Source organism: Lissotriton vulgaris, chromosome 10 (genome assembly GCF_964263255.1).
Source record: "Lissotriton vulgaris chromosome 10, aLisVul1.2, whole genome shotgun sequence".
Classification (NCBI taxonomy): domain Eukaryota; kingdom Metazoa; phylum Chordata; class Amphibia; order Caudata; family Salamandridae; genus Lissotriton; species Lissotriton vulgaris.
Window position 1 is genome coordinate 886,962,415 of NC_141698.1, and position 20,295 is coordinate 886,982,709.

Here is a 20,295-nt window from a genome sequence, read left to right on the forward strand (position 1 = left end):
TATCGCCATTGTCTAACCCAGGGTGGTGTGGAGTGCAAAAAAACGATGGATTTGGGCCCAGATCTTTGGACTGGGATGAATGTGTGACATTGATCCACATTCGGTCCATCACCTGTTTTGTTTGCAAATTTCGCCATAAGTGCGCTGGGGATGCTCAGACGTGGGTCCCAGGCACTCCACACCACTTGAGTCAAGCTAGCCGGGCTGATGAGAGGTGTTACCTCGAAACCGGTCCGGTCCTCGGATGCTTGATTCCGTTCTGGGAAGGACATGGCTTTTGTAGTTCGGACTGGACTGTTCCCATGGGGCACAGGGTCAGAGCTGATTTGCATATCGCCATTGTCTAACCCAGGGTGGTGTGGAGTGCAAAAAACGATGGATTTGGGCCCAGATCTTTGGACTGGGATGAATGTGTGACATTGACCCACATTCGGTCCATCACCTGTTTTGTTTACATAATTACACGCCACATAATTACACTGCGCTCAACGCAACACACACTCCAAATACCACTCAGTGCCACATAATTATATGCTACACAATTATACTGCGCTCAACGCAACATACACTCCAAATACCACTCAGTGCCACATAATTACACGCCACATAATTACACTGCACTCAATGCAACATACACTCCACATACACTCCAAATACCACTCAGTGCCACATAGTTACACGCCACATAATTACACTGCGCTCAACGCAACACACACTCCAAATACCACTCAGTGCCACATAATTATATGCTACACAATTAAACTGCGCTCAACGCAACATACACTCCAAATACCACTCAGTGCCACATAATTACACGCCACATAATTACACTGCACTCAATGCAACATACACTCTAAATACCACTCAGTGCCACATAGTTACACGCCACATAATTACACTCTATCTATCGCATCACTCAGCACCACCACAGCATCACTCAGGGGCACCACAACATCACTATGAGGTACCACAGCATCACTGAACACCACATCATCACTCGTCGCCACCACAACATCACTCAGCACCACCACAGCATCAATCTGTGCAACCATTCAACAACAACTGGTTCAAATATGTTCTCTCATTTTTTTAAGCTTTATTACAAATGTCACAAAAAAATGTTAATATTTCACTTCTGTTCTTGGATTTTCGTCACAATAAAATACACTGAACATAATCTTCACAAAAGTTATTTACAAAAGTTTAAGCTATTGCCATTATAAATTACAATAACTTTTATTTAAGTATTAATTATTTAAAAAAATTAAAAGCAATTGTTATTTGTAATAGCAATACATCTAAGTCACTTAATACAACACATATTGCATTACAAATGCTATAGGTGTCACATTTGCGAAAGTTGAAAGTATTGTCTTTGTAAATTTCAAAGCTATTAATTTCTCTATTTTCAAAACCAACACATAAATAAAAATGTGTCATTTACAATACCAACAGCTCAAACTTTCCTAATGCGAGACCAATTGCATTGCAAATGCTTGTTTTTATATTACAGTGACAGAGGAGTCTTTTTTTTGGTCCCATGACATTTGAACTTGTAGACTGTGCCTCAACAGTTTAGACTTGCCCTGACTTATCTTTGAGGAAAAGAATTGCCTCTTGAAACAATAAGAAACTCTAAGTAAATGATTGTAGAGCAGAGCATATGTACATGCATGGTCTGCCACGTTTGACACAGTTCAGCTTTTTGGGGTTCATTGTTTTTGGCAGCAATCTAAGTCTTGGCAAGGCGTATCAGATGTTAATGTTAATGCATTTGCCAGAGGTTTTAATCCTGCATGTAGCATAGCCATTTTTCTTTTTACTGATCAGAATGTGGCATGTAGGTCAGGCAGTTCTGCCCCTCATACATGATTCTTGCTGCACAAGGTAAATGCTAGTCTTTTACTTTTATCTGACTTTTCAGTTGCCATCGCTGCATTCATTTTTGTAAACGATTTATTTAACATTAAAACAACATGATGCACCATAACTGTATCTTTACTCAGATAGTGAAAAAGGGCATTTTACACTTGCTGACAAAAATACATGCATCCAGAAAATTATACTTTAAAATACATACTTGAATCAATATGTAACAAAAATTCCACATCTAATCAGCAATTATTTATCATATAACCAGGATTTTCCAGTTATCAGTGTATATTCTTTAATATTGTTAGCCCTTGATAAAGCGACAGGTGTCACAGTTTTCATATTCATGCGGTCAAACAGTTGCATCCAGATAGATTTGCCCATACCACATGCATGGTAATCAATCAATCAAAGACATTTATAGAGCGCACTACTTACCCGTAGGGTCTCAAGGCGCTTTGGGGGGGGGGGGGGTGCTGTTACTGCTCGAACAGCCAGGTCTTCAGCTTCTTCCTGAAGGAGAGGTGGTCTTGGGTCAGTCGCACGTCAGTCGGGAGGGAGTTCCAGGTCTTGGCGGCCAGGTAGGAGAAGGACCTTCCTCCTGTTGTCGCTCTTCGGATGCGGGGGACGGCGGCGAGGGCGTGGTTGGCTGATCGGAGGTGGCGTTTGGGAGCGTAGAAGTTGCTTCGGTTGTTGAGGTAGCTCGGGCCTTGGTCGTGTAGGGCTTTGAGTGCGTGGGTGAGGAGGCGGAAGGTGATTCTTTTGTTGACGGGGAGCCAGTGCAGGTCTCTCAGATGTCCGGAGATGTGGCTGGTTCGTGGGATGTCGAGGATGAGTCTGGCTGAGGTGTTCTGGATCCACTGGAGTCTCTTCTGGAGCTTGGCGGTGGTACCGGCGTAGAGGGTGTTGCCGTAGTCCAGTCGACTGGTGACGAGGGCCTGGGTGACGGTCTTCCTGGTCTCGGTGGGGATCCACCAGAAGATCTTCCGTAGCATGCGTAGGATGTTGAAGCACGCCGAGGAGACGGCGTTGACTTGCCTGGTCATGGAGAGGGAGGAGTCCAGGATGAAGCGCAGGTTGCGTGCGTGGTCGGTCGGTTTGGGTGCGGTGCCCAGGGCGGGAGGCCACCAGGAGTCGTCCCAGGTGGAGGGCGAGGAGCCCAGGATGAGGACCTCCGTCTTGTCTGCGTTCAGTTTCAGGCGGCTGGTCGTCATCCACTCGGCTACATCTTTCATCCCTTCGTGCAGATTGGCTCTGGCGGCGGCGGGGTCGTTGGTCAGGGAGAGGATCAGCTGGGTGTCGTCAGCGTAGGAGATTATGTTGAGGTTGTGTTGGCGTGCGATGGCCGCGAGGGGGCTCATGTAGACGTTGAAGAGGGTGGGGCTCAGCGAGGATCCTTGAGGGACGCCGCAGATGACGCCGGTGGCCTCTGACTTGTACGGTGGTAGGCGGACTCTGTGTTCTTCCGTCGAGGAAGGAGATGATCCATTCCAGTGCCTTCTCCTGGATTCCGACGTGGCTGAGGCGCCGTACTAGGGTGCGGTGGCAGACAGTGTCGAAAGCCGCGGAGAGTTCTAGGAGGATGAGGGCCGCTGTGTCTCCGTTGTCCATCAGGGCTCGGATGTTGTCGGTAGAAGGTTTGCCCCGACCACGGGTGGAAGGACCACAATACACTCCAGTTTGTGGATCTCAGAACATGGAACTAACAAAATAGTTATGTTTTGCAGCATCTCATGAGCAGTTAGAGCTACCTATTAGGAAATAGATAGTGCTCCTTTTTATTAGCTCAAGCCTGGGTAGCGCTTGCGCTGATCTTGGAGCCATGCTGTAGGAGAGTATGGAATAGAAGCCCCGCCCACTCTCCGCCGCATTTGTCATTGGCTTGTATCATTGTCCTTCGTAAATCCTGGCTTCTGATTCTTTAATAGGCTTGTTAGTCCCTCCTTAGTACCTCCTTGTCTTCATTTGTTGTCTCCCATGAGGACTGGCCCATTTACTTCGGTTGTTACATAGTGAGTCTTTTTAGTCTGTAAGCACTATTTTATTTTAATAGTTTCTCCTACTGCAGGCACGACATGCTTTTCTGACACATTCAGTGCAGCATGTGCACTTTCATTTTCTATGCAGCCTGGGACAATAGCGGCCACTTCTTTGAATAGGTCTTGCATTTACAAGACTTTGAGCTATTGGCATTGTATATGACAATGCCTTTTATTTATGTGTTCATAATCAAAACCTATAAATAAAAGGCATTGTCATTTACAGTCAATACCTTAAACTCTCAATAAATGCGAGACCCATTGCATTGCAAATGCTTGTTACCAATGCAGTTCTCTATCAGGAAAAAGGAAATTAGCTTGTTTCCTAATGGAAAGCAGCATTGGAAAAACAAATATAGGCTGCAAGAGGGTGATGATACATATGTTTGGATGCAAATATATAGGTCATGATGCAGCATCCTTTTTTCTAGTTAAGTTTTAATCTTCCGTTCCAAGAAGGCGACTGCAAATGTATTGGAAGTTTTATCTTTTAGTATTTCACATCAATACAAACAACTACTTTTTTTATACAGTGCTTCTCAAAGCACTTCTGCTGTTTCTTACTGTTACTTAATTTATGTCAAGTCAAGTCAAGTCAAGTCAAAAAATTTATATAGCGCACTACATACCCAGAGGGTCTCAAGGCGCTAGAGGAGGGGTGGGGAATTACTTGTCAAATATCCATGTTTTAAGTTGCTTTCTGAATGCTAGGTGGTTCTGGGTAAGGCGAAGGTAATTGGGAAGTGAGTTCCAGGTTTTAGCTGCCAGGTAGGAGAAGGATCTGCCTCCCATGGTGGTTTTGTTGATGCGGGGTACAGTGGCAAGGGCTTGGTTGGATGATCGTAGCTGGCGGGAGGGCGTGTAGAAGGACAGTCGTGTGTTGAGGCATTCTGGTCCGATTTCGTAGAGTGCTTTGTGTGCGTGGGTTAGGAGCCGGAAAGTGATCCTCTTATTGACGGGAAGCCAGTGGAGGTTTTTCAGGTGACCAGAGATATGTTCTTTACGTGGGATGTCTAATATGAGCCTGGCTGAGGCGTTTTGGATTCGTTGGAGTTTTTTCTGAGGTTTAGCGGTGGTACCGGCGTAGAGGGTGTTTCCATAGTCCAGTCGGCTCGTGACCAGAGCGTGGGTGACCGTTTTCCTAGTTTCGGTGGGGATCCAACGAAATGTTTTTTTGAGCATGCGAAGAATGTTGAAGCAGGATGAAGAGACGGCGTTGACTTGTCTGTTCATCGAAAGTGAGGAGTCCAGGATGACACCCAGGTTCCGTGCGTGGTCTGTCGGGATGGGTGCTTTTCCAAGGGCTTCTGGCCACCAAGAGTCGTCCCATGCAGAGGGGGAGGTACCTAAGATGAGGACTTCTGTTTTATCTGAGTTCAGTTTCAGACGGCTGTGTTTCATCCATTCGGCTACTTCTTTCATTCCTTCGTGTAGGTTAGTTTTGGCGGTGCTAGGGTCATTGGTGAGTGATAGGATCAGTTGAGTGTCATCCGCGTAGGAGATGATGTTGAGGTTGTGTTGGCGTGCGATGGCTGCGAGGGGGCTCATGTAAACGTTGAAAAGGGTGGGGCTGAGTGAAGATCCTTGTGGTACGCCGCAGATGACTTCAGTGGCCTCTGACTTGAATGGTGGTAGGCGGACTCTCTGGGTTCTTCCGGTGAGGAACGAGGTGATCCATTCTAGTGCTTTTCCTTGGATTCCGATGTTTCTGAGGCGCTGTAGAAGGGTGCTATGGCAGACTGTGTCGAAGGCTGCGGAGAGGTCGAGGAGGATGAGGGCGACTGTGTCTCCATTGTCCAGTAGAGTCCGAATGTCGTCTGTTGCTGCGATGAGGGCGGTCTCTGTGCTGTGTTTTGCTCGGAAGCCGGATTGTGAGGAGTCGAGGGATTTGTTGGCTTCGAGGAAGGCGGCGAGCTGGTTGTTGACAGCTTTCTCGATGACTTTGGCCGGGAATGGAAGGAGCGAGATGGGACGGTAGTTTTTGAGTTCGGTGGGGTCAGCTGTGGGTTTCTTCAGAAGGGCGCTGAGTTCAGCGTGTTTACAGCTTTCCGGGAAGGTGGCGGAGTTGAGGGAGCAGTTGATGACGTCTCGGAGGTGCGGTGCTATGATGGAGTCTGCTTTGTTGAAGATTTGGTGAGGGCATGGGTCTGTGGGGGATCCTGAGTGGATGGAGTTCATCAGGCGGATGGTGTCCTCAGTGGAGATTGGGTTCCAGTCATTAAGGATGTTCGAAGGGGGTGAAGGTCCATCAGGTGGTTGGGTGGGTTGGTCTCCGGGTTCGTTGTCGAAGCTGTTGTGGATGTCTGCAATTTTGTTGTGGAAGAATGAGGCTAGGGAGTCGCAGAGGGCTTGAGAAGGGGTGATGTCGTTAGAATTGGCCGAGGGGTTGGTAAATCTCTTGACGATGTTGAAAAGTTCCTTGCTGTTGTGGGCGTTGCTATCTAGTCGGTCCTTGAAGGCGGTTTTCTTGGCTTTTCGGCTCAGTTGGTGGTGTATGCGGGTGGCGTTTTTGAAGGCGTCCTTGGTACTGGTGGTTGGGTCTTTTTTCCAGGCCTTCTCTAGGGAGCGGCAGAGTTTCTTGGATTTCTTAAGATCATCGTTGAACCAGGAGGCCTTCTTGCTGCCAAGTTTGATTTGTCGTTTTTTCAGTGGTGCTAGGATGTCGGCGCTGTTGGATAACCATAGGGTGAGGTTGGTGGCGGCTTGGTCGGGGTTTGAGGAGTGGGCTGGGGGATTTAGAAGAAGCGATGAGGAGATCTGGTCGATGGTGATTTTGTTCCAGTTTCTTTGCAGAGTTGGTTGGGGGTGGTTGTTGTGTTTGGGCTTGTTGTAGGTAAAGTGAACGCAGCTGTGGTCAGTCCAGAGGAGAGCCGTAGTGTGGCTGAAGGAGACATGATTGCTGGAGGTGAAGATAGGGTCGAAAGTGTGACCTGCGATGTGGGTGGGGGAAGTGACCAGTAGTTTAAGTCCGAGGTTGGCGAGGTTGTCCAAAAGGGTGGTGGAGTTGCGGTCGTTGTTCTTTTCAAGGTGAAAATTGAGGTCTCCCAGAAGGATGTAATCTTTGGAGGGGAGCGCGTGTGGAGTGATGAAGTCTGTGATGTCCTCACTAAATTGTGCGCGGGGTCAAGAATGGAAGACTGTGTCGGCCTTGCTAAGATTCAAACTTGTGACCTTACAATTATGGTACATTTCAACCTAATGTATATCATTTTGACACCACCGTGGTTTTAAATTTAGACCGTTGGTGCACTGCTTTTAACCCTAGCGGAGTACGTCCTACAATAAGGAGTTTTTTGGACGGCCTCGAGCAAGTTTTAATTCACATCCTACCAGTTTTTCACTATATATTTTGCGCTGCTCCTCACTCACACTATTAGCTCCTCATAGGTGGATTTAGTACATCCTAGATAACATCAAAACATCCCTGAGCTCCTCCCTCTCAGAGAGGGGGTTGTAGACCCCAGAGGAACTAGGTTGCTCTGGGAGGGGAATCCCTATGATAAAGCATGTCACCTCTGGTGAGTGAGGGATTTCGTCCTTAAAAGGGAAATGCCCAGTTATTTATCTGATTGGGCCTAGTCACTGGTTTGTTGTTGGCATTTCATATACTATATGTGTAAAACAGTTAGTAGTAAAATTGTTACACTTGACATATCATTTCTTTAGACCCCAGGATTTTGTGTTGTTTTTTAGTCTAGTTTTGGGGTAATTAATCCTGTGTGGTCTCTAAATCTTACCTCAGACCCTCCAGCTTCGAAACGTTTTTTGTTAGAACAGTTCGGCAGCAACATGTCATCTCACTTAGCCATCTTGCTGTTTAAGCTTAATGTTAGTCCCATGGATTATCGAACATCCGCTCAATTCATCCCCACTCTGTAAAGCAGATTTGCTCCTGGCCCTCCTCCATAGATCATAACTGACAACAACCCTTAAATGATCCCACAACCATCAAGATAGCTCAGTGAGCAACTGTTCACAACAGACATCTTCAGCAATAAGTTCACATGCGGAGCACCATCAAATGTTACTTGTTACCTGCAGCACTGAAAAATAGAATTTCAAATAACAGTCCTGCCACACTCCCACACACCGTATTTCCTATAACCCCAGCTCTCCCCAGATCCTCTGCACCCTGCTCTCGCTAACAGCACCCCACCAAGTTCTACCACCCTCTCACACACCTTCCATCCTTAACTCAGTACTCCTCTTCCATCAGCTGCCATTTAACAACTCACATCAGCACAAAACCATATGCATTTCATACCCTGCAACAGACTGCTACTCATCTCACAATATTACCTTCTGCCACACACAATGGAGGCATTTCACTCTTTCCCAAAGGTCTCTCGCAGATTTTGCTCTGTCTCTCTCTCTCTCTTCACCTCCTACTTTTCCTCTCCACCTCTCATTTTCTCTTTCCACCTCTATCCCATTCACCTCCCACAGGTTTTGCTCACTCTCACGCTCCCCTCCTACTCTCATTCACTGCATCCCACTTCCTACCACCTTTCAAATGAGCATTACTACCCTTAGCACAGTTGATTATTATCACATTCATTCTCGAGCCTGAGTTTAGAATACATGTCCATACAGTTAACTACCATTTATTCTGATTTCATTTTCAAATTTATTACAATGCACTTGCAAATGTGTAGCTTTGACTCAATGCAAAGCTTTGGATCAGTATGAATGAACACCGCCACTGCTCTGCAAGTAGAGAGCCACATTCCCATAACCATCAAGAAGGGATGTAGACTATTTTCTTGTCAAATGGACAATAAGAGGCCTCGTCACAAAGACATTATGGAGAACATAAAACAATATTCCAGCAGTACTCATTTAAGTACCGATATATGACTTTGCGAACTCTCCCCAAAACATCAAAAATGGGAATAAGATTAAAATGGTCAGGGGCAAATCAAAGAATTTAGTACAAACCGAAAGGACTGTGCTCTCTTTAACTTTTACAAATTGGGAGTTGGAGGTTTTAGGGTCACTTCACAAAGGTAGTGTACATAAAAAAACAAGGACTTCTGTAGCACTCTCACATAACGATAAATGTGTTTTTATATCAGATCTAATATCACAGTTCTAGGTAAACCTGCGGACAATAATTTCTCAACACCCACCTTTAAGCTGCATAAAGCTTATGTTGATGATATATTGACCTATGTACCTTAAACAACGGTTCATGTGGCATGATAGACTAATAAGGAATTCTACATGTGCCCTGGTGACATCTATGTGCCAGGAAAAGGTGTAGTGTAATACGCATTCAAGCACACATCTTGTACTGTTATCAAAACATACTCCTGGTATGCCCTAATGTCAGAAGAACAGTCCTTTGTGTAATATAATGAGCCGGGGTTACAGAGCTCTCAAGTTTTCCAAGTCTGTCCAGGTTTTAGTCTTGGGATGCGAGGACTTGTAGCCCACTTGATTCTCTTATAAGATCAGGACTAGATACTTACTTATGCATGGACCTGAGAAACTTAAGAGCTCTATGTTCCTGTGTGTGCGCTCCCTGATGAATATTGAAGAGTGCACATACATGCCAGCCCCCTCTCCAAAACCCAGGATGGATAATTAGTCTTTTTGCCTACTATCAAGCTCTGGAGAGAGTGTCAGGCATTTCTAAAGGGTTACTCTAAGAGGAGGGCAAGCCACTGAAAGCTCAAGCCAGTCTAGCTCTGAATCAGGCGTAACACAGGCCCCTGCACCACAAGGGCCTGTCTTACTCCCCTCACTATTCTCTACTGCGACGACCAGGATTAAATCCCTTGGCTCTCTGGTTACTGGCACAGACCGCTGCAGTGCATTAACTAATCAAGGTTTCATAAAGTAGGATAGTTCGTTTCTCATTGATTAACTTAACTTGCATTTATTTTACATTTAAGCCAGGACTTATTTTATATACAGTTACCTGAAGGTGAAAGACTGAAAAAGATTACAAAATATTTAGTTTTTTTATCCACGCCTTTGAACCTCGCCACCATTGTGGACAGCAATGGTGGCGGGGTCTTTAACACCCTTCCCCATAAGAAACTGCTGGCTCGTCTTCAATCAATTGGAATTGGTGGATTAGCTCTGAAATGCCCAACTTCCTTCCTGACTGATAGAAGACAACAAGCATTTACAATGCAATGGTTTTGCCTTTGTTAAAGTTAGAGCTATTGGCATTGCTCTTGACATTATTTTTATTTATGTTTTTTGTAAACATAAATAAATAATCTCTTGCCCCTCTTCATGAATGATGAGATTCTTTAAAAGATGTCGGTATTTGTCTAACAAGGTTCCTTTTAAAGTTAAACTGACTGCTTAGAGCTAAGGAGTGGGTGTTCCCCATTGAAGGCGATTCACTTCTGCGGTTCTGGGGAGAAGCCGTTCAATTACTGGTTGCAGGGCACCATTTATGTATTTTGTCATTTATGTTTCTGCTGCATGCAATGCTTAATTTGAACCAGTGGTTGACGGTGGGGCCCACAGGCTCATTTTTGCAGACCGGCACTTATTTTCTTGCATCAGACATTTACTGAGAGCAAGAGAGGGGAAAATTCACAAAAAGGAAAGAAGGAGGAAGAGAAAGAAAGAAAGAAAAACATTGCAAAGGGATAAAGCAGGAACCTGCAAGAGTTGCACTTTACAAATACTGACTAAGATACAGGGGGCGGGAGTGCCACGTGGTGGATTAGAGAGGCATGAGCTGGATTTAACACTACGAAGCCTTGGTGATTGGTGTACGACATTTAATAGCGCAGGCCACAGACATCCGAGCAGAGCTTTGGGAGCCCGCACCGATTCTTTTACAAAATAAGCACTGGCTGCATGTGGTTGGATGACGCCATAATGTTCTTAGAAGTCTTCAAAGCTTTGAGCCTGTAGGTATATGTACACAGAGCTATACACACACACACAGAGCTCCTCCTCTACACACATTGACAGGCTTTGTATACACAGCTACATACACACACAGCTACAGACATGCACAGTTATACAGACAGACACAGTTACACACACACACACAGTATTATACAAACATAGCATTACACACAGACAGCATCACTCAGCTCCTGGACACATCTGCACGCATACACAGCTACAGACCCACACATACACATAGCATAATACACATTTAGCATCATACACACATACACAGCATGACTTAGCTCTTGTACACATATAGCAACATACACAGCATGACTTAGCTCTTGTTAACATGGATTGTATGCATTATTATTAGTCAAGATGGAGGCTCTGGGTCAATCCAAAAATATATTTAAGCTTTTGGTATTCTCTGAGGCAACGTCCCCATCTCAGCTAAATACAGAGCACTGCCCCTGGTCACATCTTATGCTCTTAGCAAGAAAGAACTGCCTCAGGTCATGGTCTTTGCTGGACTTGTGTCTCAGTAAATTATTGTGGTTTTGTTGCCCCATGTAGTACACTCTGGGAAACTTGTGAACTTCGGGTTCTATCCCTTGTGCAACAGAGTGACTAGGTTTACTGGCTGCGTCAGGTGCTCAGCTGTGAACAAACGCCATATGATACGCCAGGTTGCCGCATGCTTTGGGCCATAGGGGTCACTCCCTTCAAACTTATGTGAATCGGTTGACTCCGCATCTGGACTATTCAAAACTGAAAAGGTAATTGCAAAGTTGATTAGTTGTTTCAGGCCAATGTACCTCGTGGTTAGTGCGCCCTAGCTGCAGAGGGACATGAAGTGTCCAGCCATAACGATATGCCCTTGGCGCCTCGTGGCAGAAGCTGCAGCGGACTGGCGCTTCAAGGGTTCATACTAGCGCCGGCTTCATGCTCCAGGTTCTAAGGCACTAGGGGCTAGGGCCTCTAACGTTAACACTTAGTTGCCTCAGGCACCAAGTGATAAGCAACTTGAAAGGTTAACACAGACTTGTGTGCCTCCTGTCCTGGTTCTCTAGGAGACTCGTGAACGGTCTTAACAGCCCTGGCACCTCAGGCCCTGGCACGTCAAAGTTAAGTTTCTTTGCTTGTCTGCCCCCTGGATATGCAGGTACGCGCGCCTCGCAAGTGAATGTTTTCTGGCTTCCTCGTGCCCAGAATGTGCAGAATGTGCCAGGACAGGTTCTTCCAGTCCTAGAGGAAGAGCTGGGAAGTCCGCGGTGCCACTCCCAGGCTTGCCGCTGAACTCTGCCTCCCCTTTGAACGGCCCGAAAGACGTGCTCCGCTCCGCCCCGCGACCTAATCATGTGCACCTGGGAGAGCGCGCGACGGCGAGGCTCCATGCACGCGGGCGCCCCTCTCGTGCCACCCTAACACACACGGGCCCGGCCTGGAACAGCGGGGGTGGGCGACAGGCTGCCCCAAGCGCTTCAACGCAGAACAGGGTTGTGGCATTTAGGCGGGGGCACTGGGTTCAGCGGCCACTGCCATACACACGAGCGGATAAAGCACTCCCCCTTGGGTGAAAGTGAGACGGCGCTGCGGTTGGCTCTACCCAGGTGTCTGACAAGCCACACAATTTGGAATTCTGGTACTCCTATGCTACGGAATGCATAGTTCAAACAGAGCCTGGCCGGGAGAGATCCGAGGGCTGCTAAAGCCCGAACGAAACGTGTCCTTGTTTCGCAATTGTATTTATATAGCGCTTACGACCCCGCACAAGGCGTTGAAGCGTTCTTGCCCGCTCACAGACATCCGGGGCTGTCGAGCCCCACTTACTGAGGGGAAAGGAGGCACTGGTTGAGAAAAGCATCTGCTGCACCAATAGTAGCTATGCACCTGGTCCCGCGTTGCTCCTGTGCACCGTTTAATCCCATCCGACCGCACCAACCCAGGTTGTTGCTTGACATCCACTTTGTTGTTTTCGTCTTTCCACCATCCTGCATCGCTGCTTTCAACACACATCCAGGACCAGATCACACCGAAAAAAAAGCAACACACACTCTGTCTCGTAACTATTTAAGAGATCGAAGCACTGGAGAAGTCCTTCCTTTCTTCTGCTCGCGTTCTCTTGGTGCCCGAAATAGATACCCCAGAGCCCCGCACTTATGCTCCAGAGTTACACACTTCCATGCATTTGGAGGCTATAACAAAGAAGCAGAAATAAGAGAGAGCACATCGCCCTCAAGTGGGTCATAAAAGTGAAATAGTAACAAAAACGTTAGAACTTTAATAGTCTTTAACGTGTTACATGCCTTCTCAGGCACTCACCGGGTCTCGTCGGCGGCTTAAGAGCTCCCTCTCCTCGGGACTCTCCTCGGTCTCCAGCGTAGGTTGCAGGCTGCTTCTTCCTCCACTTAGGTCCCGGGCCGGCAGCCAATCAGAGCGCGGCCTGGGGAATGACGAGTGTCCCGCAGGTCCGCCCCCGGCCTGCCTGACTTCCTGGTCGCGGGCCGGGCGGCGATGGGGACAATTCCTTGAAAAACACGAAAACGGGTCCGCGTTGACGGACAGATTCACCTCCCATGCCCCTTCTGCGAACACGCATAAATAAAACACACGGAGAGCGGGAGGGGAGGGTGGGAACAAACACACGGAGAGCGGGAGGGGGGGTGGGGGGGGGCGGGAAGAAACACGCAGAGCAGGAAGGCAGGTGCACGGAGAGCGGGAGGGGGGGCGGGGGGGGCGGGGGCGGGAACAAACACGCAGAGCAGGAAGGCAGGTGCCGGCAATGCCGGACCAGACACGGGGGCGTTCCCGGCGTCGCGTGACGTCGGCAAAAGCCAAAGAATCTCGGGAACGCCCCCGTGTCTGGTCCGGCATTGACGGACAGGCCCCTCGTCCAATGGCAAGGCTCCATTTACGGAGCCAGCCAATGAATGACGAGGGCCGACCCAAAGCCACACTACAGTTCTCATTTCGTTTTTGCTGCGCAAAAAAGATGCGCAGAGCGCATCTTTTTGGCGAGGCAAAACCTAAAAAGCGTGGACACCTCCCTTTTCTTCCTACCTCTCCTATTAATTACTGTAAAGAAAACACTTATTCAAGCACTAAACTTCAGACTTGATTATGGCAAAACACTTTACTTGGGTCTTCCAGATTACTTTCTCCAAAGACATCAAGTGGTGCAGAATGTACAAAGAGGTAAAAACAAAGCTTTAACAAAAAAAATGGAGAAGTCCATTTAGTGGCTGATTTGTACAAAGTGAAACCAAACAAAACCTTGATACATCACTGCTTGCCAGCTCAAACTGAATGATCTTATGAAATTATTTTATTTCACCAAAACTCCTTTTTAGGTCGAGCCTTCGCAGCGCATGCACTGCAAAGGAAAACGACCTTTTCCTAGCGCTTCGGCTTTTCAGCCAAGCACGTGCATGCGTTGTCATTGCCTTCAATGGCAACGCGTGCACGTTAGGAGATCCACTTGCGGGAGTGCGCGGCACATCTGGTCGCAATTATTGCTCCCGCGAGTGAATCCCTCCCACCTGCTGCCGCGCTAGCGCTTTTCTTGTTGGTTTTTGTTACTAATTCACAACCTGTGCACTATCCATAGTCTGTTGTTCCCATGTAGATTTTACTTGCGCCAACATTTAGGTCACATTACTTTTTGAAAAACGCCACAGTCTGTTTAAAAGGCGTCCGGAGTTCTCACTTAGTGAACGGAGCATGGTGATGGCGGCATTCCAGAGAACGGATTGAGGCACGTTTTTATAGCTAAGCACCGCACACTGTATATCGCACGTTGCACTGGTTAGGAGGTTGTAACTAGCCTTAACTTTAGGACTGTTCACTTTGTTTTCAGATTTAATTGCTGTAAATAGCAGTGTTATAACTGTCCGAACGCCAAATGTATGGGCTGTATTTAGCACACTGGAGCATTGGGCGAGTTCCTGGCTTCGGCTAGTTAGCTTTTGCAAGTTTCTAGAGGTATCTGGAGTTTTCGTGTTTGTTTCCGAACATGTGTATTGACTCATATGTAATGATACAAGACGGATATGTTGGCAGTTTGTCTTTAGTGTTCGTGTAACGCCCCAAGCGTCAGAGACCATCTTACCATCATACAATTGCCTCTTTGATTGTACGAGCACCAAGTAATTGTCATTTTCGAGTTTGGGCAGGATTTTTCCCGGGCATGTTTGTGAGTAAAACAGTAGAGGGGCCAATATTTAGCATTAATGGTTTACTTCACGCATGGTATGCATGCTATAAATGCACATCCAGATTGAACTCAATTCCTTTGGGCACATTTTAGGCATGAAGCACATTTTGCTGTACGTTACCTTTTTCATGATAATTGATTCCTGCAATTTTTTCAGTTTTTGATACAACAATGCTAGCTCAAGTTGAGACTTCATGACATCATGTGGTGACCCTGCATCCACGTAAACCTATTTGTCCCTAGACAGAATTAAAGGATTACTTACTATGTGCAGCATCACTGCGCCTGTGCGCTACTGTCCTCGCGCCACACGTGCTGACTCAGCCATGGCCGCGCGTGCAAGGAGGTTTAAAAATAGCTCACGCTGTGATGCGCTTTCCTAAATCTAGCACGCTCTTCTTGGCACTGTGAGCGAGCATGAGAGAAAGGTCTGCGTGAACAGCTGGGAAGAAATAAAACGCTCCTCCCGACCTGTCAATAGTGTATGACAAGCAGAATAGCAGAACATATTGGCGAAGTTCATTTTCCCCTGTTTAAATCAAGTGCATGAAGGATTATTTTTGTGGTAATTGTTTTTGATGCCACTAAGCAGCAGTGGTAGAGTTTACAGCAAGGTGGCTGCTGTTTAGATGGCCAGAAAGGTAACATTTGTATTGCAGGAGAACATCTCAAACGTAAGGGGCTGTATATAAAATATGACAGGTGTGTGTGATCTAGCTCAGACCTCATTACGTCCTTGTCCGCTTCCTTGTACCTTTCCCTACTCTCTGAGGAGGATGCTCCACCCGGTCTGCTCTGCAAGCCTATAGACAAGCTTGAAATATTTGTAATCCCTCCTCTGGCACAACCAATGCTTGATCTTAGGCGACGCTTGTGTTGTAAATAAATAATCCAAAAAGTGTATGCAACTAAAGCACATCATGTTCTAGTTTGCTCCCATCACTCGTTCTCTTTCCTGATTTTTTCAAAACTTTGCTTTCCAGTAAGCCGTTTTTTCCAGCCAGTCTTGTCCGCATTTTAATAAAGCCACATGGTAAAGCATTTACTAAGGCTACATTTGTTTCTGACTTGTCCACATTTTGGTCGCATTCCAATTGGGGAAAGCCAACTTCAGTTACATATTTTAAAATTGTACCAACGAGTGATTTCGCGCATGCCTAAATGCACCTGTATGTATACAGTTAGTTCATAGGTTGTACACATCAATAACATGCTATACCTTACTCATATTCCATAGTATACGATACAATAAAAGGCCATGCATACCACACTATACCATACAATATTAGACAAAAACATACCATATTATACAATAACAAACCATAACATACAATACTGTATAATAATAACAGACCATACCATTTAATACAATGGCAGTCCATACTGTAGGTTACCACATTATACATATTATACAATACCAGGCCATACCATTCTAAACAAGCATTTGCAATGCAACAGGTCTCGTTTAATTTTAGCCTTTACCACACATGCTTTTACTACGTATCTCGTAGTAAAGGTATACGTGATAAAGGTTATTCGTGTTAACCACGCATGCGTTGTAAAGCATGCGTGGTTAATGTTATGCGTGGAAACGGCCGCGTTGTAGTGGCCATTACCCCCAAGCGAGGGCCCCCATCAGCTCATCTGCATCACTTATCTATGTCCCCTGGCGAGGGCACCTCTTCTGCATTCCGTTGGCTCCCAGGCTCCCCAGAGGAGTGGGCTGCTGGCACCCCGGCCTGTGTCCACACCGTCACAACCTCACTGTGTCTGCGTGGTGTCACATGTGATGTGTGTACATGTGTGTCACCACAACCGGAAGTCCCTCTCTGGAACTCCTGCCTTTAAAAAGGGAACCACCAATGTAGGGAAGGAAACAGAGTGACCTCCCTCCAAAGGTGGACGGGATGGGTCAAAGAGCAGAGTGCTGCTGGGATGGCCAGAACCTTCAACCCACGTGCACCGCGGCCTGGTGCCACCTGAACCCTTGGGGTAGAGTGATGTCAACATAGTGCCTTCATCCCCTCTGGTGAGCTGCACCCTAAAGCTCCTGCAGCTAGGTGCCTCGAGAGGCCCTACTTCTGGGTCCCGAGCGCTATAAACATGTATCATTTATTTATGCACTCCGACGTTCAATCACCAGAGAGGTTCACAAACTTCACCAACTGCGCATGCCTCATAGTGACTGATGACATCACGCGCTTGTGTCATATGTGATATCATAAGTGGCATCAGGTGATAACCATTTGCGGGCCATGTGAAGTAAGCAACTAAGAAAAATATCCCTACTCAAAAACACCCAATGGCAAAATATCGACCTGACAGAACTATGTATTCGTGAAAAAATGTAAACCTTTCCCACACCCGCTGCCAATCCCGTGTGCCATGTCATGCCAGGGCTGAAGAGGAACACTGAAAGAAACCAGTCAATAGGTGGGAACTGAGGGTGGTTGCATGCACTGCGCTCACATGGAAGTCCGTTCTGTGCGTCTGTGGACAAATTACGCTATTTTCACCCTGCTCTGCTTAAATAAACACGAATGGAGTTTCTTCGTTGTGAATGCTTGCTAATCTCAACACAGCCACGCGGAACATGACTGTATTTAAAAAAAAAAATGTATGAACTCCACCTGCGTTCATTCTGTTGAACTCTATATTGGCTCCTCTGTGCACAGTGTTACAGTTAACATGCTCGGTCAGTGCGTCATGGCGCGCGCGTTACTTCCAGGTATTTATTTACACGTATGCTTCCCAGCCCGTCTGCTTGTTTGATCGGGTGGTTTATCTTCTTTCTGACTTGCACAATCACAGAATCTGAGCTCAGTCAAAGCTTTTATGCTTTAACAAATTATGGGATCCTAGGCAAATATTTTATTTTACTTTTTCTTCATTATCACTTATTAGAGCACTGCTTCTAATGTCACGAGCTTTCACAGGTTCCAATTTTGGATTGATATAACCCGACACATATTCAGAAATTAAGCTATAATGAATCATCCAGGATCATGTGCTGTAACGCTACACACTTATACGGTCCCAAAGGCGAGACCTATTGGTAATGCCAATGCTTGTTCTTCATTATTGCATTAGAAAGCACTATCAAATATGCGACTTAAAGCACCAGTTGTACAAAAACCTATTGTGTTTGATTTAATTGACTACACTGTTGCTCTATAATGATCTAGGCCACTTACAGGGTTTACATGACAACTGTCTAGCCACTTGGTTCCCTAAAGGTTTATGTTTTAAAATGATCACTTTTCATAAGTACTTACCAATTCAGTGCCATTATGGCATTACTGCCAAAGCTTCCAGATGTATTTTTAATTGTTGAGAAACTTTATCTTCACGGAGACCCTTAGTTTGGTTCTACCTGTTAATTTGCTGGCTCGTTACCTCTAGTTATTCTTTGGGTGTACTCGAACGGGTGATCTCCTCAAATGTATCCGCGAAACCAAACCCTCCAACCATTCCTCTGACCCCATTTCCAGTGGCATCGCCATTAATTTCTATACTAACACTCTCTCCTACTGGACCAGGCTAGTCAATCTCTTCCTCAGTCAAGGATCCCTCCCAAGTGTCCTCAAAACAGGACAGGTTACCCCCCTTCTAAAAAAAACCTCTGCAGATGCAAATGACCTCAATAACTTCCGCCCCATGACCAATCTCCCTTTTCTTTCAAAGATCACAGAAAAATGTGTTGCAAAACAACTGTCCCTACACATTATGGACAATAATCTCCTCCACATGTTCCAGTCGGGCTTTATTCAAAACTGCAGCACTGAAACAACCCTGCTGCAAGTGATCGATGATGCGCTGCATATTCTCGATTCAGGAGAATCGTGCCTTCTGATTCTTCTTGACCTCTCTGCAGCTTTTGACACTGTTAATCACAACACCCTCCTTAACATTCTTCAACAGAGAATGGGCGTGGAACCTGGAACTCGCTTCCTCCTACGCTCCGTGCCATCACCTCCATCCAGCTCTTCAAAGCGGACCTCAAATCTCTTTTATTCCAAAGACACTTTCAGAACTAATTCCCTCCTTCTCAGACCCTGCCAGGAAGTTCTTTAGTCAATGTAAATTTGTCACATATGTTTATATTTTTGCTTATACATCCTGTGCTTGCTGTGTTTGAAATTGTGTTCCTTTTGCCTGCGTTGTTTTGATTCTATGGCCTGCTATTGTTCGCCAGGAAGTTCTTTAGTCATTGTAAAATGTATCATATTTATTCTTACTTTTGCTTGTACAGTCTTGTTCATGCTATTTTTGTTTGTTCTATTCCTGCAACAGTTCTCTCATGTAACGTAACTGGTTCTATTGTACAGTGCTCTGACACCTTCTGGTAAAGTCCGCGCTTTATAAAAATGCATTAAATAAATACATTAAATAAATAAACAAACAGCTATTATAATTACGTTTCCAGTGTGGACCGAAAACGTACTCTACTATCGCTGTAGCAAAAATGCCTGCAACACACCTGCTTTAAGATTTGCTCTTTTGTTGTTGCTGAAGTTGTGAACATAAAAAACCAAACTCAAAATGCATTCCGACAGTAGTAGCAAGTAAATTATTTTCCATACTCCCTTTTCATATCACTATGGCTCGGAAGGTCTCGTGCTTCCAAATTGATAGCGCCGTTTTATTTATTCAGGCAAAGTCTTTTTGTCGCAGAATTTACGAGTTGCCTACCACTCTTCTAATTTATAAACATATATAAAACCCGAGCTGCTGAAAACAGATGCGAAGTGATATACCCCCCATGGGTGTCGTCTTTCTTACCAAGATTCATCAGGAAACACCAGTACAGCTAAAAACAGTCACCGTGTCCCATTCTCATGCCGCAGAAACGAAACTGAGAATTATTTCCTGCAGTAAACCTGTAAACCGCGTTTTCATTGGTCTCAAAATCAGGCTCATGATTTGTCACAGAGATCACTCTTGTGATAGGCTGGCCGGTATCTTTTCATTCTTTTATTAGTCTATACTTTATAGTTGAAAATACAATTAGCAAAGTTTGCCGGAGCTAGAGTTTTTAGCTTTACCTCCGGCTTGTGTAACATCTAACTGCGGTTCATGTTTTTATTAATGTAATTGCGATTTGTGCGCAAATAAAAAGTAAATGCATCTGAATCGTGTTAATTCCAAAAATGCCCCATTGCAAACGGCTTTAAATTAAAAGGAATGAATTTGCAGCAGAACTCGCAATCAAAAACGAGAAATGTCTGATTTGCAAACTCAGGAGTAAATACATTTGCAGCAGTACACAATCAGCTAGAAAATGAAGGGAAAAGAGCAAGCATT

General features: G+C 45.7%; 1 protein-coding gene across 1 annotated transcript in view; it reads right to left on the reverse strand.

The window, feature by feature from the left end:
• MTERF1 (mitochondrial transcription termination factor 1) overlaps positions 1-19,951 on the reverse strand; it is a 34,200-nt gene extending 14,249 nt beyond the window's left edge. Inside the window, exon 1 of the mRNA XM_086941843.1 lies at positions 19,774-19,951. The gene's annotated coding sequence lies outside the window, so the exon portion shown is untranslated. The remainder of the gene's footprint in view (positions 1-19,773) is intronic.
• Between the last annotated feature and the right edge of the window lie 344 nt (positions 19,952-20,295).